Source organism: Lactuca saligna, chromosome 4, assembly GCF_052625555.1.
Source record: "Lactuca saligna cultivar CGN05327 chromosome 4, ASM5262555v1, whole genome shotgun sequence".
Taxonomy (NCBI): domain Eukaryota; kingdom Viridiplantae; phylum Streptophyta; class Magnoliopsida; order Asterales; family Asteraceae; genus Lactuca; species Lactuca saligna.
In genome coordinates this window covers 157241857-157261425 of record NC_136420.1, presented here as the reverse complement: position 1 = coordinate 157261425, position 19569 = coordinate 157241857, and positions in this window count along the sequence as shown.

Below are 19569 nucleotides of genomic sequence, written 5' to 3'. Positions count from 1 at the left end.
GATCCAACTTCCCAAGGCATGCTTATCACGTAAAGTTGCAAACTTTACGTGCATGCAAGGTTCTAATGACTCAAAATGCCAAAACCAAGCTTGAAATGGGGTTTTACACTTTAAGGAAGGGTTCATTCTTGCCAAAGCTGATAGCTTTATGGATTTAGAGACCAAGGAGAGTTCAAATATGAAGTTACAACTTCAGATCTGAGCTCATACCCAAAAATAGCTTCACAATATGCTAGAAAAGCCCAAAACTTTAACCAAATGAGATCTAGAATGAAATGAGGTCAAGGTAACGACTTGATACCTTCCAAAAGATACCATCTAAGGTAGATATCAAATCCCCACAAGTCCTTTGCTCCTAGTCACTTGCTCTTCAAGTTCTTCTTACAAAGATACACCTTCCAAAGCTTTAAAACACACAAATGGAGCACACTCACACGAATTGGGGTTTCTGGACTCTCAAGAGGTTGCAAAGGAACTAAGGGAGGCTAATGGTCCCTTAAACAGGGTGCCAAACCCCAGAAATTAGGGTTTCACCCTCCAGCTCCAACTCGTCGAGTCACTCTTTCGACTCAATGAGTTGGTCACTTAAACACATGGCCCAAACCCGCTGCTACTCGATGAGTCAGGCAACCAACTCGTCGAGTAGACCTTGAGTTCATGATAATTTATAACCATAAATGGGTATTCAAGAATCGGGGCGTTACAATTGGGTTTTACGACTTGGTTTTCGGTCCATATATATATGGTGGTTAGATAATAGAGAAAGGGGGTGTCCAAGCAGTAAAACACGTTCAAAGGAGCTACCATTGCCATACTTGGTGTTTTAGAGAGAGAAAGTAGAGAGAACTTGTGTGTGTGGATATCTTGTGTACATGGATCATTATTGAATATGATTGAGTGCATTGAAGATTCATCTTATTATTTTTCTTCTTCTTCTTCTTCTCCATTCTATCTTGTATCATCCACTTGATTGGGATTCTGCACCATCAAGTGGATCAGATTGATACATCAAAGCGATTTGGGGACTTACAACACCTTTATGCCCTACCAGCCCTTCAAGGTCTTAGATCTAGAAGAATACCCACTTGGGTCGAACATTCTCCGAAGGCTATCATTCTTGGGCCAAAACCTTTATAAAAGAGAAAGGAAGAGATCTAATGAACTAATGGTCAAGATAGAAACTTGATTACCAAAATGTAGCCAATGAAGTGTATTCTCTGGATCTACTCTCTTCCTCTTAAGCCCTTTAGTTTCCTTTTTCTTCCACAAGCTTCAAAGTACACAAAAATCACCCCAAATGGCTCACAACCTCAAACAAAGCACTAGGGTTTCATGAATTAGGGTTTAGGATTTAGGGGCTGTAAATGAGGATGAGGGTGGAGATTAAGATGCTTAAATAGTGTGTAAAACCCCGAATCTAGTGTTTCCCAAACCCCGTCTAACTTGTCGAGTTGGTCCTCCTAAACTCGTCGAGTAGGTCTCTCTACGCGTGTCCAAAAACTTATTCTTACTCGTCGAGTTATCCCCCTAGGATTCGATGAGTAGACCTTCAATTTGCATAATATCTTTCCTTAATTAACCTTCTGGTTTTCGGGTGTTACATATATAAAGGTTATATAAATTTAAAACAAGAAGATTTTTAGTATAAGAATCTCACATTATTCATATACCTAGTAATTGGTGTATTTATGTGATTATATACTGAGTTTTGAGAAAGACATCTAGAGATTATAAATAAGTTTGTGATGTGTTGTTCATGTATTCAATGTTACAATTACTATGTGCATTGTTGTTAGGGGTTTATTCACTAAGATCTTTGTAGTTTTCATTTTGTTTTTGCATGCTATTCAGGTGAACACATTATAGTAGCGAGAAATTATATAAGAACAAGAGGGATAACTGTAACGCCTGAAGATCCATGCTAGTCAATTTAGAGATAATAGGGGTCGAAAACAACTTTTCGACAAAAGATTATTTAGAATAAATAATCTTAACCAAGTTGTAGAATACATCTCAAGGGTTCCGTACATATAAAGAACGTCAAAATCCGAGTTATAACGAAGATGTTATGGCTCGTTAATGTTTTACGGCAAAACCAGCACGACACCGGGAGACGTAAATAGTGAATTTACAATGGAGGGATTTTTAGACTTAGAAATCCAAACCAAAAGTTGTGGTATACGTTAAACCGAGAACATACAAAAAAAGAACGCCCAAATCTGACTTCGTATGATGAAGTTATAAATTTTCTAAGATTTAGCTTAGCAGTGCACAGCCCGAAACTCAAATTTTAGATTGAGCGGTTTTTGGCCTACGCGACCTAAATGAGAATTGAAGATCTCATTAATAGGAACTCAATAGTAAAAAGACAGACGAAAACAGAGTCCGTATGTAGAAGTTATGAATTTTACGCGGACATTTAACAATATAATTTCCTTGTACTATTAAATTTAAGATCGGTCAAGAATTAGCAGACGGAGTCAAAATGAAAGTTGTAGATCTTATTTTTACATACGCGTAGATATAAAGAACGTAAAAAACATAGCTCGTATGTGAAAGTTACGGATTTTAGAAGTCGGAAGTGTGTCGTGTGAAAATGGGTGACGTGACACAATTTTGGCCATTGCTTTCTCCCCAAGTCTAGCCACCAGATGGTGACATCTGACACCAAGTTCAACCATATTTCACCCTATAAATAAAACGTCTCTCACCCTCATTTTCTTCACACATTTCCCATTATTTCTTCTCTTTACACTCTCTCTAGAACCTCTCTCTAGCCCCAAAACCCCTCGAAAAGCCTAGGGAACCTCCCTAGCACGAGGCGGAAGCCCCTGAGTGCTCGAAGGCTCCGAGAAGAAGAGATTTTCGGCTCGGGAATGCTGCTCCAAGCAAAGCGTGGTTTTCTATAAAACCTGCTGTAAGTGAGGTACACCTACGCTATTTTTAATATAGTTTTTATTTAATTATATTAACGTTATTAAGAACTTATAATAAGTACTTGGGCTATTATTATGGGTTATATAATTATTGTTTAACGCTTGTATAATAGTAATAATAGTTAGACTATTAATTAGTCTCGACGAATAATATAGTAAACTCTAGTGGTAACAATACTAGGTTTCGTCGAAGGAAGCGCTGTCTGAGTTCGGAATTACCACCTTTTTAAGTGAGTGCATGGTCTCTTTCATCTTACACATAGATATGAAGTATTTAATATAAATTACATGCTATATGTGTATATTGTCTGAATACTTGTTGTCTATGTTGGGTGAAATATTTTTATACATGTTTTAAATGATTTAAACTGTATATGTATTTTATATCTACAAAATGTGTTGGATAAAATATGGGTAGATGTAATAGTTGCTGTGTGACCAAATAAAATAATGAGAGGCCTCGATATAGATGTTATTGATGATCTAGTCATCTAGCAGAGTATAGATGATGACCACAGACTTTTCTAGACAGTCCAGTAGAACGCTAGCAGACTTGCAACCTGTAGGTGTTTATTTGAACTGTGTGCTCACCAGCAGTACTCCATCCCCCCACATGGTTGCCTTATTTGACATGAATTGTTGAGGAACCCCCGAAGCATGTGTTGTCACCCCGATGGAAGTCCTTAGACTAGGTCCCTTGTGTTAGATGTTTTAGGGACGTAAAGTGAGGATAATGGGAACGAGTAATCGGGTTTGTTTGGTTTGATAAAGTTAATAAACTTATTTATTGTGGGTTGAAAACCCTATGTACTCACCAGGTTTCCAAACCTGACCCACTCATTTTATTTATATCACATGTGTTGATATGAAATCACATTACACTGAGAGATTAAGGAGATATAAATCACCAGTGATAATGAATGTAAGTTCTGTTTATGCTTATGTTTCTGTATTGACGATGACATCCCAAATGTTTTAAAATGAATTAAAATACTTTTCTTCGGAAATGCTTTGATAACGTATTTATCATGTTTTATTGGGAACAAATTCTGTAATATTTTTATTAAAAGAGGTACTCTGATTTTTATAAAGCATAAACAAAATCGATCTTTTCTAACCATGAAAATGGGGATGTCACAATAATGATGCTCAACTTGGATCAATGTATTTTATTTCCTTGATACGATCCTTTTTTTGATAACTTCTTGTAATGGATTGTTAATACAATTGTACATCGAGGTGATTCATAAATTTAAAATAGAAAATTTTGGGGGTACCTTGCATTAAAAAAACTGGGTGTTAGACTTTGGATGTTCAATCCACATAGTACATTAAATATGATTCAGACTGGAGAACAAAAAACATTTTTAATTTGCACACCTATAAAGTTTTATCCTAGCAAAATTACATAATTGTGTCCTACTCATGATCTTGTAATTCAAACGACACTCTCTTGGCAGACCGACCATCCTTCATGGTACGCATCAAGTTGGTATACCTTGTCACTACATCAATCACATCTATAAAACGAAACACCAAGGAATTTAGAATTATCGAGACAGACAACACAATTATAGGAGCAAGTTTGTTTTCGACAACAATGCCTACTTACCAATTGCTCTCTTCCCCATCATGACTTGAAATAATGTCTCCGAACTTGGAAAAACAAAAAGAGCTCATACCACGGGAGAAGCCATATGTCATGGCCTTAACAAATGTGTCTTTGTGAAAATTTAATTTTAATATATGATCTAACATTTTCAAACAAGTAAGATTATTAGCAATAAAGAAATTCGAAAAAGCATACACAATGCCCTCCTTCAACAATCATTTAAACTTGAGAATTAAAGCCTTCTTGATGGTAGACGAGGTACAATTCCCTTGAAATTATCACAAAAAACAATCGAGGCTTAAAAACTATACCAATGCAAACAAACACAAAGAAAACTTATACATGACAAAATGATACATTCCCGACCATTAATATCATATGAATACTGTTCAATTCAGACAATTCCAAGCAAAACTTGTTGCTCCCATAAACAAACAACATGTTCCTTGAACTTCAATCCATCGATATCACTATTCAACTCACTAATCAATTGATATTAGGAACACATCACAAGCACTAAAATAGTTCTAACAACTATATCTAAGACACTAATTGCATCTACAATTGACATACTACATGCATCATTTATATAGACAACCAACCTGTTACAATACAGTTTCAATGCATAATAAATTGAAGGACATATGAATAGTCGAAAATAGCTGCTACAAGAACCTGTCACCACATCCCAACGAAATGTCTCTCCCATATGATTGACACGTCGGGAAAAAACCCTTATTTTATGTTGTTTTTTGCAAATAATGTCATATTAGATTTGTCATATAGCTTTGAAATAAGATGTTTTCGACAACTTAACAAAAATAGTATGAAGTTGTATAAGATATAGACAAACAAACCTGAATATAATTTAATGTAATGCCACAATGTAAACGTATTTTTTGTCTGTTTCTTATTCCTATGCTTATTCAAATTTTTATACAGAATTTGACCAATAATATAAACAACGCTTTCCATATTTTTTGTGGGTTTTCATTGTCAAACATAGCCAATAAAAAGTTGTCAAATTCGCTACTTATTTTGTACTAGGTGTGACACCCGTATATTATACGGGTTGATTTAAAAAATGATTAAACTTAAAATATAAAAAAGGAAATATTTTTTAATGCATAACTTAAAAATAAGAAAACAAGAAACGTATTTATTACAATTTAATATCATATATTTGATATTCAATACTTTACAAATATAAGTATATGACTTTAATTAAAATTCAAAACATACCAAAAATTGACAAGTGGATAATATTTATTTTAAAATTACTACAAAATGACAAGTGTCAAAACTCATGATAGATTGACAAGTGGCAAAAAAAAACTTTCATTTATTAAGAAGGATTCTAAAATAATTGTACGTTTAATCTCTAATATATTAATTAGTGTAAAACAATATAAATAAAAAAAATATAATTTCATATTGATTCGTTTTTAAATGATTTAAAAAAGGTAAATTATAGTTTTGGTCCATATGGTTTGCTCTAATATGCATATTTGGTCTAACTTTAGAAAAAAAATGATATGACTAGTTTTTATGATTTCCAAATCTTGCACCGGTAGTCATTGGGTCCTTAGAACTAACAACTTGGTAGTTATTTTTTTGACAAAACTACAAATTTGGTCCTTGTGGTTTTCAAAAATCTTTGGATGGGATCCAAAAAGTTTCCGACTTGCATGGAAGGTCCAAAATCAAGGTTTTTCTGCATTTTTGGTCCATGATACATTTGAAAAGACGATTTTACCCTTTTCATTTCTTTTTCTATTTTCTTTATTTATTTTGGCATTTAAATAATTAAAAACAAAAAAACTAAAATATCTCTCTCTCTCTCTCTCTCTCTCTCTCTTTTTTTTTAAAATACCCTCAAAACACCCACCCACCCCTGTACTTTCCATCACACCTGCTCTTTTGACTCTGCCATTCTTCTTCTTCGTCATTATGCATCTGCAAATAATATTGAAGAAAAACCTTGCTGCAATATGATCCCGTTTCGATTTCCCCCAAGTCCATATAGACCCATCAATGGTCCTCCATTCAGATACTTGTGGGTGACCCGATTTTGCTTCCTTCCCTCTGACCTTTCTCCTTCTATCTTCCAAATCCAAATGGGGTTTTGACTATCACTACCTCTATTGCCCCCCAAAAAAATACATCGACTATTAGAGCTCCTGTATCATCTTCCTCCCTCATCTGTTAGACGTCGTAGGTAAGGAACTAACTAAACAATCGATCCTCTTGATTGATTAAACAGGAGAACAATAATAATGAGGTGGAGAATCGGACTTACAGGGGTCTCAAGGGGTGACGAGGCTGGTTGGAGATGTGATTGACGGAAGCAGCAGCTAAAGACGATGGTGGTTCACAGCAACGACGACGTGGTGGCAGGGGCTGCTCCGACTACTTTTGTTGCTTTGTTTCCGATGAGCTCAACGAGAGGGAGGGAAGGAAGAGGATGGTGGTGGAAACCGCCGAAATAAGGTAGTGGGGACTGTTGGTCGGTAATCCAAGGAAGAACGGGGTGGAGTTGGGTGGTTCCCGGTGACACAACCCCAAGAACGACAAGGAGGCTGTGGTGGTGGTGTTTATGGGTGCTTGGGTTCAAAAGGTTTTTTCATTTACCCAGTTGAATTCGACAAGGAGAGAGAGAGAGAGAGAGAGAGAGAGAGAGAGGGGGAGAGAGAGAGAGAGAGAGAGAGAACACTGGGTGGGGTGGGAATACTTTTTTTTTCTTTTTTCTTTTTTTTTTTTAATTAGAACAACATTAGAATAATAATAATAAATACAAAAAAAGAACATAAAAGGGTATAATTGTCTTTTTAAGTTTTTTTGGACCAAAAACACAGAAAAACCTTGATTTTGGACCTTCCATGCAAGTCGTAAACTTTTTGGACCCCATCCAAAGGTTTTTGAAAACCACAAGGACCAAATTTACAGTTTTGTCTATTTTTTTTAAATATGACAAAATTTTCATTCTTATCCATTTCTTATTATATTTATTTTACTTATAAAATATAACCACCATTACCGTCACCACTAGCCCACTACCATCACTAGAAGACTCATCACTAATCACCACCAGCCCTACCAACAATCATTAACATTCTCGCCAAACCCCACCACCATCATCCTCTAATGCTGCTAGTATGTTTGATTGATATTTCAATTTTTATTATAAGTGTCGAATATAACCATATATATTCCTAAAATTTCATTTCATTAAAAAGAAAATATAAATACACATAAAAAACTTAATAATAACGATTTCATTTCACGTACTTTGTACTAGACAAATCAGATCAAGATAATCCACATTTACAAAGTCAGTATTCCTCGAAACAAAAAGAAAATGACACTTAGTACTTAATACATAATGATAAAAGTTCGAAACCCTAACACCAGAATGTTTCATCGATATATATATATATATATATATATATATATATATATATATATATATATATATATATATATATATATATATATATACACACACACACACAGAGACACACACACACACAAGAGCAAGAAATTAAAAAAAAAACATGAAACTCTCTTTAAGAGATGATAAACGTTGTCATCACTTTTGTGCCTTCCGACACAATGTGCATGGCTAATTCACTTGGAAGTACAAGACTCACGATAGAAGGTGATATTTGGCTTTTTGTTGTACCACATGAGTTACATGAGCCTCAAACTCTCTTAATCTAATTTCTCAAAGGTATCCTTGATGAAAATTTTCATGATTCCCATGGCCTTACTTGAGATTTAGATATCAGGATGCACATGTTTAAACACATTCAAGGTGCAAATCTTATAGGTCTTAACGCTCTTCTTGGATCTCTTTCTTTCTATCTCAATCGACAACGCCAACTTCTTTAGGTAGTACCTTCCCGACCTTTGGCTTTTTTTATGTTAGTGCTTTCTCGGCTACAAATTTCCTTTTCTTCTGTTGGTTCCTTCTCGATGGGCTTCTTCTCTGCCTTAGGTGTCATCAAAATCTTGGGAGATTACTAACGAAAATAAAAATTATAGCATTTGAAATTTTTGAAGGATTCGATTGATTGTGGTCGTGGGATGATGAAAAGGTGGCGGTTGTAACAACCCGTCATTTCAGATCATTGAAGATCGAGTCTTCTAACCTCTTTCAAAAAAAGATTAGAATATCATCAAAAAATGAAGTATTCAAAAACTCTGTTCGGAGTACGCTATGTAGTAAATATCGTCTCAAGGTTTTCATACATATAAAGAACACAAAAATCCGAGTTATAACGAAGAAGTTATGACCATTCTAAGTTTCCGACAAAAACCGGCAATACGAAGCTACGTAAAAACGCAAAGTTTCAATAAAACAATTTTTGACCTTAGGTGTCTAAATGAAAGTCATGGATATCGTTAAACTACAAACGTGCATAAAAAGAACTCTCAAATCGGACATCGTATGAAAAAGTTATGATTTTTTAAAGAAATTCCTTAATCACGTCATTTTAATAAATAAATAATAAAAATAATTTCGGAATTTGCCGACAGAATCTAAACGAAAGTTGTAGATCTTAGTCTCACCTACGCGTGGATATAAAGAACGTCGAAAACGGAGTTCGTATGAAGGAGATATTAATTTTTGAAGTTTGATAAATAAATAATATATATTTTTATTAAAAATTTCGGTATTGTCCGAAGTCTGAGTCACGCAAGTACGCCCTGCGTACACGAGTACGCCCAGGGTACTCAAGGCCTTGGCCTCGGATCATCCACGTCGCCCCTATTCGAGCCTACCCCCCCGTCCCATCCGAAGTCCGAGGCAGTCGAAGACTTGGTCATGCGTGACGTACGCGTACGCCCCGCGTACGAGCGTACGCCCCACGTACCGAGGCGGTTCCAGCCTCCTATAAATAGGATGCGAAGGTTCCCGGAAAAATTACTCATTCTCTCTCACTTTTCTTGCGTTTTACCTCGTTTTCCGTGCTCGCACTACCCCGAAGCCCTGGTCATTTTGTGCAAGTCCCGAAGGTCGATTTTACTCTCGAGAAATCCCGAGAAAATCCGCTCTTTCAAGCCAAAGTTCCGCTCGATTTTCGTCACACCTTCTTCAAACTATCAAGTGAGTTCATACCCCTTTCAAACACACTTTAAATACATTTTAAATGTTTTTATACTCTTTTAGGGGGGGGGGGGGGGGGGATACAAGTAAACATACGGTTATTATCGTGTATTTTATAAAGTTTCACTTCACTTGTTTTATCGAATAAATCACTTGGAATTCATTACTACTATGGAAAACTCTTGTCATACTTTGCGTGCATTAGACTTATACAAAGTATATAATGATTTCAACGTACCTTTCGTTGCTAAGTCGTTTTATACATTCTAAAAACTTATGATTTTTGCTTTGTCAAACATTGTGAAAAAGGATAAACTTTGCATACAAAACTATCACTTTAATACAGACTTAGTTGAGAATCCATGAGACGTGTATATCTTCAAACACTACTTTCTTATTAGAAAGTAATGCTGCAAGTCCTGTCTATAACCAGAGTCTCCCGTTCGGAGAACGTGTCAAATGTGTATAGATCTATACGGGAAGTCATGATCCCGCGCCCTGAATGTTAGCTACAGTCTGTCCTTTGGGGTGACAGTTGTCATAACGCTGCGACGCCTGAAGAACGTCGCTACAGGCATATTATGTTTAGTATGGTTATAAAACTCATCGGATACACAATTATTATAGTACTTCTGATTGATGAACGAGTAGTTATTAAAACTATTCTTCATCTAACAAATGCAATCTTCGTATAGCTTTATTATATAAAATTATGACACGACTTTTAAGAACGTCGGTTGCTTGCGATTTTCGGTCTTAGAGGCTGCCAGTTATGTTAGGAAAATAAGGGTTTTTCCTGTATACAAACCAAACAACTAATAGGAAAATAAGGGATTTTCCTGGTGCAATTATTTACAACTTATAACACGAACATTCATATGCATTTCATACGTTTATAAGAAAATAAGGGTTTTTCTTGGAAAACACAACAATTCATATCTAAACCATTAGGGAAAATATGGGATTTTCTGGATCTAATACATTCATTTTCAACACAACAAACCATAACTCTTTACATTTGAAATACTGCGTTTTCTGGAAAACATACACGAACCTTTGAATGGCGTACATTTTCTCAAAACAATACTCATGAACTCACCAACTTAATTGTTGACACTTTCTCTTTGAAATAACTTGTATTCTCAGGGAACCGCTAAGCAGATTGGAAAATCAACTTTTGGGGATTAACGTACTGATGTTAATTACTTCTTTTGAAAGATGTTTATGTATTTAACTTTTGAACATGTAACGAATACAATTATGTAAACATTTTTAATCTTTATATATATATATATATATATTATGGTCGTGTGTACTTTCCTTTCTATGAACTGTTATGATACTGAATATGACGTCCTCCGCCCCCGAACGTTTCCGCTGTTCTGGTTTGGGGGTGTGACAGATTGGTATCAGAGCTTTGTTTATAGGGAATTAAGTATATCAAAACCATTTCTTTTTGGTATACAACTATAAACTCAACTGGGCAAAAACACTCTGAGAAGAGTCATACTTTTGAAATTAAATTTATTTAGTTTTTAAGGTAAGCATGCATTCATTTCATACTACTAACAATTTCATGTCGAATAACTTTAGAAGTATTATAAATAAGTTGTGCAATATAGGTACACCTTGGGACATGTAATCGGAATTGGGAAGAATATAGCCTGATCAACTATATTTGTCCGAGAGACGACTAACGTATGCCAAGGAGAGTCTGAAGTGGACAACAATTTTAAAACTTACCAAAAGCACATCATTACATAATACTAAGAGAGTTTTGTGTTGTCATCAACCATTAAACTTAAGGGTAAGTTTCATGTGCTCTAGCTTATAGTAAATTCTTAACCCTATTCTCGTACAGACTCAATGGCAGGATTCCATCACCCCAATGACCCCTACTACCCCAACCATGGTAATGGAGGATGGATCGAAGAAGATCCTGAAGAAGACGAAGAGCCTATAGAGTTGGAGGAAGGAGATGACTCTGGCACAGATTCGGAGCCAGAAATTATCAATCCACCAATCCCATAACCTCCCGTCCACGTAAGGAACTTCCAAGGACCCACTCCTGTGTGGGGAAGTCACCTCCACCATTGGAGCCAACAACAAAGCTTACGTCCTCCTTACGACATGTGTCGAGACTTCTATGATGTTAGAGGCGGGGGATCAGCAGACCGAGCACTTCCGGTCATGGTTGGCAAACTCGCCAACCAGTGCTATCAATCCAAAGTGCAAGCCAACCGAATCCGAGAGGTCAATGTGGAAGTACAAATCCACACAGCCGATATCAACCGCCTAGACATGTTGCAGAACGACATCCAGCTTCGCGCCGAAGCATTCCAAGCACAAGCAAATGCAGCCTTCGCAGAATTGAGGGAACAACAAGCGGCGTTTGATAGGCGCCTCATGGAGTCAAAGCAGTCCGACACGGAGTCAAGCTCCAAGCGCAAACCGCGCCGCAAGTAGTACTTGCCCGACTCTCAATTTTTGTTATAAATTAGGACTTCGGATAAAAAGTATTATTTTCTTTAAAATTTTCTGTAATCGGAGACCTTTAGAAAGGTCAAAAACTTTTGTCTAGACTCAGATGTAACACAACTATATGTTTAATATATATATAAGGGCATATCCCTTTCTTGTTGTTAATTATGCGTAGTTCACTAAATTCATGAGTTTATCTATTCAAACTCCATTTGTAAATCGAACTCAAAACCCTGTGTAGGTCAAACCAAATTCTTAAACTATTAAGGAGAGTTAAATCATTATCATTCAACTCTAAACTATCAAAACTTATAAATCTTCATTTTCTTTTGGCAGCGCGATGCCTCCTCGTCCAAACCTGAGGCCCAGACCGGGCACGGCACCACCACCACCTCCACCACCAACTTATGATCTAGCCATGGTCCAGGCTGCTATCACAGCAGCAGTAACTGCAGCCCTCTCGCAAATAAACTCCCACGGAAATGGAGGGGCAGGAAGCAGCATGAATCATTCCAATCATGGCACTGGTCGTGGTTAAGTAAGAGAATGTACTTACAAGGAGTTCTCTAACGCTAAGCCAAAAACTTTTAATGGAATTGGGGGAGTCATTGCACTAATGCAATGGTTCGAGAAGACCGAAATGGTCTTCGAGATCTGCTCATGCTTGGAAGCAAGCAAAGTCAAGTTCGCTGCTTACACCTTCATAGATCGAGCCCTCACTTGGTGGAAAAGCCATGTGAATTCGGTGACGCTCACTGTCGCCAACGCCATGAGTTGGGAGGATCTGAAGGTTCTACTACTGGAAGAATATTGCCCAAGGGGCGAAGTGCAAAAGCTTGAGCAGGAGCTCTGGAATTTGAAAATGACTGAGCCTGACCTAGTCGCCTACACAGCTAGGTTCAACGACCTCGCTGCATTGTGCCCTACCATGGTCAACCCAGAATCAAAGAAGGTTGAAAGGTACATTTGGGGGTTGTCACCCCAGATTCAAGGGCATGTCCTAGCTTCCAGCCCTGTTACCTACAACAGCACTAAACGCCTGGCTCAGCGACTCATCGACCACGGAGTAAAACAGGGTACCATTGCAGCAACCGCAAATCCATCTAAGGAGGCTCAGGGACAGAGTAGGCCTTGGAACAAGAGGAGGGGACAAACCCTCCAGGAGAACCCCAAGAAACAACAAGTTGTAGCGCCCCACGCTATGACTGTACCTGCCAACCATGCCCCCACAAGCTCATATAATGGGAAACTTCCTAAGTGCAACCGATGCAACTTCCACCACCACGGTCCTTGTCATGATCTTCAATGCACCAAGTGCAATAAGAAGGGACATACAGCCCGCTATTGCAAAGAGCCAACCCAACCATCCGCCCCCACTGCTAATACCGGGGTAAGCCATGCCTGCTTTGAGTGCAGAGACACAGGGCACTACCGTAGGGACTGCTCAAAGGCAAACAACCGGAATACCGGCGGAAGGGGCCGAGTTTTCGCAATGGGACAAGATGAAGCCATTGCGGACCCTACTGTTGTTACGGGTACGTTTCTTCTCGATAACTCGTATGCATGCATTTTGTTTGATAGTGGAGCGGAAAGGAGTTTTGTGAGTCACGACTTTAAAGGCCTGCTAAAACCAATACCACAATCATTAAGTGAACCATTCATAGTAGAAATGGCCAACAGGAAAACCGAAGGCACTAAGGAGATATACTTAAACTGCACCCTAACTTTAAACAATAATCCCTTTTCAATCAGCCTCATGCCAGTCTCGATTAAGAGTTTCGATGTCATCGTTGGCATGGATTGGCTGAGTTCTCATCGTGCGGACATTTTATGTTATGATAAGGCCGTTCGCCTAAATCTGCCAACCGGCGAAACTTTCATTGTCTTGGGCGACAAACCCAGTACCACTCTTCGTATCATCTCAAGTATCCAAACTCAGAAGTGCCTACGCAAGGAGTGTCATGCATTTTTGGCACATGTTGTAGATGTGAAACACGAAGTCCAGGATGTCAAGAATGTGCCCGACGTATGCGATTTTCCCGACGTTTTTCCCGAGGACCTTCTGGGAATACCTCCCGCGAGACTAGTTGAGTTCAGAATCGATCTGGTTCCCGGAGCTACCCCAGTAGCCAAATCACCCTATCGATTAGCCCCGGCAGAGATGCAAGAGCTATCCAGCCAACTGAATGAGCTACTTGAAAAAGGATTCATCAGGCCGAGCTTCTCACTATGGGGAGCACCCGTGTTGTTCGTGAAAAAGAAGGATGGATCATTCAGGATGTGCATCGACTACCGAGAACTCAACAAACTTACCATCAAGAACCGATACCCCCTACCTTGAATCGACGACTTATTCGACCAACTCCAAGGAGCCAACTACTTCTCCAAGATCGATTTGAGATCGGGATATCACCAGCTGCGAGTCCTGGAGAGTGATGTTCCCAAGACGGCCTTCCAAACGAGATACGGACATTACGAGTTCGTAGTAATGCCGTTCGGACTAACCAATGCCCCGGACGTATTCATGGATCTAATTAATCGGGTATGTTGTCCATTCTTGGATAAATTTGTGATAGTATTCATAGACGACATACTCATTTATTCAAAGAATAAAGAAGAGCATAGTCAACATTTGAGGCAAGTCTTAGAGACGTTACGGACTGAGAGACTGTATGCAAAATTCTCAAAATGTGAGTTTTGGATTAGAAAGGTGGACTTCCTCGATCACGTGGTCAGCAAGGAAGGAATCCACGTGGATCCATAAAAAATCAAGGCTATCAAAAACTGGTCTGCACCAACTACACCAACAGAAATTCGCCAATTTCTAGGTCTTGCTGGTTATTATCGAAGATTCATTCAGAATTTCTCCAGCATCGCAAAGCCTCTTACCGCTCTAACCCAGAAAGGTGTGACCTACAACTGGGGAGAAAAGAAAGATGTTGCATTTCAGACCTTGAAACAGGCCCTTTGCAGTGCACCCATCCTTTCTCTTCCAGAGGGGACCGAAGATTTTGTGGTGTATTGCGACGCTTCGAAGCAAAGGCTGGGCTGTGTGCTAATGCATAGGGGAAAGGTTATTGCATATGCCTCACGACAATTGAAAACGCATGAGGTCAACTACACCACTCATGACTTAGAACTTGGGGTGGTGGTCTTCGCTCTTAAAATCTGGAGACACTACCTATACGGTACCAAGTGCACTATCTTTACAGACTACAAGAGCCTCCAACACATCTTCGACCAGAAGGAGTTGAACATGAGACAACGATGTTGGGTCGAATTGCTCAACGACTACGAATGTGAGATTCGCTATCATCCAGGAAAGGCAAACATCGTGGCAGATGCCCTTAGTCGTAAGGAGTACTCTGGCCGAAGAGTGAAGTCATTAGCCATGTCGATCCATTCGCACCTGTCAGCACAAGTCAAGGAAGCTCAAATAGAGGCCTTGAAACCCGAAAACGTGACAGGTGAGACCCTTAGGGGGAATGGACAAGAACTTAGAAATCAAGAGTGACGGAGCACGCTACCTCATGAACTGAATATGAACACCCAAGTTTGGTGGATTCAGAGAGGTAGTTATGAGCGAGTCGCACAAGACTCCATACTCCGTACACCCCGGGTCAGACAAGATGTATCAAGATCTCAAGCAATTCTACTGGTGGCCAAACATGAAAGCGGAGATTGCTACCTATGTGAGCAAGTGTTTGACTTGCGCCAAGATCAAAATAGAACACCAGAAACCCTCAGGGCTACTCCAACAACCTAAAATACCTTAGTGGAAATGGGAGCAGATTTCCATGGACTTCATAACGAAACTGCCCAAAACTCAGGGTGGCCAAGATACTATTTGGGTAATCGTCAATAGATTAACCAAGTCCGCTCACTTCTTACCGATCAAGGAAACTGATAAAATGGAAAAGCTATCGAGAATCTACATCCGAGAGATCGTACGACTCCATGGAGTGCCAATGTCTATCATCTCGGACAGAGACAACAGATTCACTTCCAGATTCTGGCAATCATTGCAAAAATCCATGGGAACAAGATTGGATATGAGTACAACCTATCACCCCCAAACTGACGGACAGAGTGAGAGGACGATCCAAACCTTGGAAGACATGTTGCGAGCATGTGTAATCGACTTTGGTAAGGCATGGGATGTTCACTTACCTTTGGTCGAGTTCTCTTATAACAATAGTTATCATACTAGTATCAAGACTGCTCCATTTGAAGCCCTTTACGGCCGTAAGTGCAGATCACCTCTGTGCTGGACGGAAGTGGGCGACACACAATTAGCAAAAGGCCTAGTCCCTGATAGCACCCTCACTGGTCCGGCGATCATCAGAGAAACTACTGAAAAGATCGTGCAAATACAAGAACGACTGAAATCCTCAAGGGATAGGCAAAAGAGCTATGCCGACAAAAGACGTAAACCCTTGGAATTTCAGATTGGCAATCGTGTACTACTGAAGGTCTCACCCTGGAAGGGCATGATACGCTTTGGAAAACGTGGGAAGCTAAATCCTAGGTACATTGGACCCTTCGAAATCATTTCAAGAGTTGGTCCAGTGGCCTACAAACTCCAACTTCCAATCGAGCTTAACAAAGTACATCCAGTATTCCACGTATCAAACCTGAAGAAGTGTTTGTCCGACGAAACACTTGTAATTCCACTCGATGAAATCAAACTAAATGAAAATCTTAACTTTGTGGAAGAACCCGTCGAGATCATGGATAGGGAAGTTAAACGAACTAAACAGAGCCGCATTCCAATAGTGAAGGTCCGATGGAATGCTAAGAGGGGACCTGAGTTCACGTGGGAACGAGAAGATCAAATGCAACAGAAGTATCCACACCTCTTCCTCAGCCCCTAAAACTTTTCTTTTGTATTAAAAATTTAGGGATGAAATTCCCTCTAACGGGGGGATGATGTAACAACCCGTCATTTCAGATCATTGAAGATCGAGTCTTGTAACCTCTTTGAAAAAGGGATTAAAATATCATTGAAAAATGAAATATTCAAAAACTCTGTTCGGAGTACGCTATGTAGTAAATATCGTCTCAAGGTTTTCATACATATAAAGAACACAAAAATCCGAGTTATAACGAAGAAGTTATGACCATTCTAAGTTTCCGACAAAAACCGGCAATACGAAGCTACGTAAAAACGCAAAGTTTCAATAAAACACTTTTTGACCTTAGGTGTCTAAATGAAAGTCATGGATATCGTTAAACTACAAACATGCATAAAAATAACGCTCAAATCGGACATCGTATGAAAACGTTATGAATTTTTAAAGAAATTCCTTAATCATGTCATTTTAATAAATAAATAATAAAAATAATTTCGAAATTTGCCGACGGAATCTAAACGAAAGTTGTAGATCTTAGTCTCACCTACGCGTGGATATAAAGAACGTCGAAAACGGAGTTCGTATGAAGGAGATATGAATTTTTGAAGTTTGATAAATAATTAATACATATTTTTATTAAAAACTTCGGTATTATCCGAAGTCTGAGTCACGCAAGTACGCCCTGCGTACACGAGTACGCCCAACGTACTTAAGGCCTTGGCCTCGGATCGTCCACATCGCCCCTATGCGAGCCTACCCCCCCCCCCCCCCCCGTCCCATCCAAAGTCCGAGGCAGTCGAGGACTCGGTCATGCGTGATGTACGCGTACCGAGGCGGTTCCAGCCTCCTATAAATAGGATGTGAGGGTTCCCCGAAAAATTGCTCATTCTCTCTCACTTTTCTTGTGTTTTACCTCGTTTTCCGTGCTCGCACTACCCCGAAGCCCTGGTCATAAAATGCAAGTCCCGAAGGTCGATTTTACTCCCGAGAAATCCCGAGAAAATCCGCTCTTTCAAGCCAAAGTTCCGCTCGATTTTCGTCACACATTCTTCAAACTATCAAGTGAGTTGATACCCCTTTCAAACACACTTTAAATACATTTTAAATGCTTTTATACTCTTTTGGGGGGGGGGGGGGGGGATACAAGTAAACATACGGTTATTATCGTGTATTTTATAAAGTTTCACTTCACTTGTTTTATCGAATAAATCACTTGGAATTCATTACTACTATGGAAAACTCTTGTCATACTTTGCGTGCATTAGACTTATACAAAGTATATAATGATTTCAAAGTACCTTTCGTTGCTAAGTCGTTTTATACATTCTAAAAACTTATGATTTTTGCTTTGTCAAACATTGTGAAAAAGGATAAACTTTGCATACAAAACTATCACTTTAATACAGACTTAGTTGAGAATCCACGAGACGTGTATATCTTCAAACACTACTTTCTTATTAGAAAGTAATGCTGCAAGTCCTGTCTATAACCAGAGTCTCCCGTTCGGAGAACGTGTCAAATGTGTATAGATCTATACGGGAAGTCATGATCCCGCGCCCTGACTGTTAGCTACAGTCCGTCCTTTGGGGTGACAGTTGTCATAACGCTGCGACGCCTGAAGAACGTCGCTACAGGCATATTATGTTTAGTATGATTATAAAACTCATCGGATACACAATTATTATAGTACTTCTGATTGATGAACGAGTAGTTATTAAAACTATTCTTCATCTAACAAATCCGATCTTCGTATAGCTTTATTATATAGAACTATGACACGACTTTTAAGAACGTCGGTTGCTTGCGATTTTTGGTCTTAGAGACTGCCAGTTATGTTAGGAAAATAAGGGTTTTTTCTGTATACAAACCAAACAACTAATAGGAAAATAAGGGATTTTCCTGGTGCAATTATTTACAACTTATAACACGAACATTCATATGCATTTCATACTTTTATAAGAAAATAAGGGTTTTTCTTGGAAAACACAACAATTCATATCTCAACCATTAGGGAAAATATGAGATTTTCTGGATCTAATACATTCATTTTCAACACAACAAACCATAACTCTTTACATTTGAAATACTACGTTTTCTGGAAAACATACACAAACGTTTGAATGGCGTACATTTTCTCAAAACAATACTCATGAACTCACCAACTTAATTGTTGACACTTTCTCTTTGAAATAAATTGTATTCTCAGGAAACCGCTAAGCAGATTGGAAAATCAACTTTTGGGGATTAACGTACTGACGTTAATTACTTCTTTTGAAAGATGTTTATGTATTTAACTTTTGAACATGTAACGAATACAATTATGTAAATATTTTTAATCTTTATATAGATTATGGTGGTGTGTACTTTCCTTTTTATGAACTGTTATGATACTGAATATGACGTCCTCCGCCCCCGAACGTTTCCGCCGTTCTGGTTTGGGGGTGTGACAGCGGTAAGAGGCGATGACCCTAGACTGGCAATTAGATGTCAAACATGAGAAAGATGGAGACCATGAGATGGCTTAGAATGCCACCCTTGATCTGATGGTTGATGGTTGAGGGGGATAGAGAAGGCAAG